At 37.3% G+C, this 3304-nt stretch overlaps 1 long non-coding RNA gene across 1 annotated transcript; it reads left to right on the top strand.

Annotated features, from left to right (window-relative positions):
• Nucleotides 1-279: 279 nt before the first annotated feature.
• On the top strand, nucleotides 280-637 carry LOC123257591. The gene is made up of 2 exons (XR_006507728.1): nucleotides 280-381; nucleotides 466-637. It is a non-coding gene; the product is annotated as an uncharacterized LOC123257591 (long non-coding RNA).
• The last annotated feature ends 2667 nt before the right edge of the window (nucleotides 638-3304 follow it).

Raw genomic sequence — 3304 nt, 5'->3', positions numbered from 1 at the left:
TGCATCCGATGGACATAATTTTGAAACTACATTAAATTTTACATTCGAAGTTATGGCCAGGTGTACCATAAAATTGGTTCACTGATTCCAATGCCTGATTGTGCGTGTGATGACTCGGTGCCTGTATAATTTTATTGAACAAGCAGGGGAAAGAGAAATTGTGATATTATTGGAAATTTTTTAGAAGATCACAATCAACTAATTCAATTGATCAAAAGAGTTTCGCCACGACTGCGAAATGACAATTGTCAAATCGTCATAAAAGCCGTCAAAGTACCATTAGGTGAACATGCTGGTAGATTCAACGCTCCAACTGTTGATGAGGTTGCTGTTATCATGGTTCGTGTTCCAGTTGACAAAATATCTATGATCCAAATACCGGTAAATTTGACAATTATCTATTTACTTTCTTACTATATGTATAGATTTTAATTTCGTATTGCATTTAATTTTTTATTTTCTTAGGTGATTACAGAAATAAGAAAGTTAGCTCAATGAACTACTACGCACACCGAATAATGGTTAGACTACGTCAAGACAATTATATCCTTCGATATCGTCAGCTGTTCCATCAATACATTGTTGATATGTATGCTAAGGTCGAAAGCGAACGCTTGCGATTCCTTCGATTCAACCAGGCAAAACTAAGATTTTTAGGCAAACCAGGCAAAACTAAAAATTTTATTGTTAAATATTCCATTTTTGGTATCACACGTTGTTGGCTGTATACGATAGAGTGGCAAAAGCGAGGTTTGCCTCATGCCCACATTTTGGTTTGGCTTAAAGATAGAATCCGTCCTGAAGAAATCGATCAAATAATTTCAGCCGAAATTCCAGACCCATTAATTGATCAAGAATTATTTGATATTGTCACCAAACACATGATCCATGGGCCATGCGGTGCTTTCAACATGACGTCACCGTGCATGGAAAATGGAAAATGTAAAAAAAACTTCCCAAAGCCGCATACGAATGACACGATCACGGATATTGATGGTTATCCAATGTATCGCCGCAGAAGTACTGAGAATGGTGGCCACACATTAACAATGCGACTGCCGAACTTTCCAAATCAAGTTGACTTTGATAATCAGTGGGTGGTACCATACTCACCACTACTTTCAAAAACTTACAAAGCTCATATCAATGTTGAGCTTTGCAGTTCTGTTATATTAATTAAGTATATTTGTAAATATGTAAACAAAGGCAGTGATTTGGCCATATTTGAAGTACAAAACATGAATAAAAATGACGAAATAGCACGATACCAAATGGGCAGATACATTAGCAGCAATGAAGCTATTTGGGATATTCTCAGCTTTCCCATCCACGAAAGAGATCCTGCTGTCCAACATCTGGCAATACATCTTGAAAACGGTCAACGTGTATACTTCACTGAAGAAAATGTTCTCCAAAGAGCGTTCGAAGCTCCGAAAACGACTCTAACTAAATTTTTTACATTGTGTCAAAAACCTGATGTTTTTGGCAAACTCGCGAAGACGTTGGTGTATGGTGATGTTACACGTTATTTTACATGGAACAATTCCAGGAAAACCACATCCTTCAATTACAGGCATATTCAAAGCAAAGACATTGGGGAGACTTTACACGGTACATCCAAAGCAACGTGAGTGCTTCCATTTACGTTTGTTGTTGGTAAATATTCCCGGACCAACGTCTTGAATTTTTACGAGCAGTTAATGGTCGAGTGTTCAATACGAACCAGGATGCATGTCGTGAACTGCGATTGCTAGAAGACGATAACCACTGGGACTTAACGCTTGCTGATGCTGCGTTGACATCGACACCGAATAACATTCGTCAGTTGTTTGCAATTATTTTGACGACATGTTATTCCTCGCAAGCACAAACTTTGTGGGAAAAATATAAAAATTGTATGAGAGAAGACATCTTGCTTCGAATTAGACAAAAAAATCGATGCCAAAATATAGATTATACACCAGAGATGTACAATGAAGCATTGGTCTTGATCGAGGATTTATGTGTTCTTATTTCAAATTTACCACTTAATCATTATGGTATGCCATCACCTAATCGTCCAGCCACCGACTTAGTCAATACCGATTTACAACGAGAAAATCAATATGACCATGGAAGTTTAGCAACAATTATCATGAACAGTGAACCATTACTGACAGCAGAACAAAAAACTATTTATGATCGGATTATGCTGGCTGTTGCTGCTGAACAAGGAGGTTTTTTTTTCTTGGATGCACCCGGTGGAACCGGTAAGACATTTTTAATATCGTTGATTCTTGCCAAAATACGGTCACAACAAAAAATCGCATTAGCCATAGCATCGTCAGTCATTGCGGCTACTTTACTGGATGGTGGGCGAACAGCACATTCAACATTCTAGCTGCCATTGGACGTTCATAATAAACCAGATGCAATGTGCAACATCAAAAAGAATAGTGGAATAGCTGCAGTGTTGCGGAAGAGTTCTATAATAATTTGGGATGAGTGCACAATGGCACACAAATATTCACTTGAAGCATTAAACAGAACTATGCAATATTTAAACAGCAATAATAAACTTTTCGGTGGTTCTATCTTATTTTTTTCTGGTGACTTCCAACAGACCTTACCGGTTATACCTCGCTCTACTTTTGCGGATGAGATTAATGCATGTTTGAAACAATCTTTCTTATGGCGAAGTATTGAAACAGTTCGATTGACCATTAATATGCGAGTACAATTGCAAAATGATCCATCAGCACAAATATTTTCAAAACAACTACTAGATATTGGGAACGGTAAAATAGAACTGCAACCAAATATGCAATGCATTAAGCTACCTGACAATTTTTGCACTGTTGTTCAAAATAAAAAGGAATTGATTCACAGTATTTTCCCGGATAAACAGAATAATTATTTGAATCATGAATGGCTTAGTCAACGGGCGATTTTGGCAGCCAAAAACGTTGATGTTGACGAAATTAACTTCCAGATACAACAGTTGTTACCAGGCGATCTGATGTCATTTAAATCAATCGATACTGTTGTTGATGAAAATGAAAGTGTAAATTTTCCGATTGAATTTTTAAATTCATTAGATATCCCTGGAATGCCACCACATAATCTTCGATTAAAGATTGGTTCGCCTATTATTCTCCTCCGTAATTTGAATCCACCTCAATTATGTAACGGTATGCGTTTGGTCATCAAAAAGATCACCGGAAACATTCTTGAAGCAACCATTTTGGCTGGGAAGTTTAAAGGAAAAGTGGTCTCGCTGCCACGTATTCCGATGATACCATCAGATTCTACCATACCCTTCAAA

This window comes from Drosophila ananassae, chromosome XR, assembly GCF_017639315.1.
Source record: "Drosophila ananassae strain 14024-0371.13 chromosome XR, ASM1763931v2, whole genome shotgun sequence".
NCBI classification, from domain to species: Eukaryota; Metazoa; Arthropoda; class Insecta; order Diptera; family Drosophilidae; genus Drosophila; species Drosophila ananassae.
This window is presented reverse-complemented; position numbering and strand designations above follow the sequence as displayed.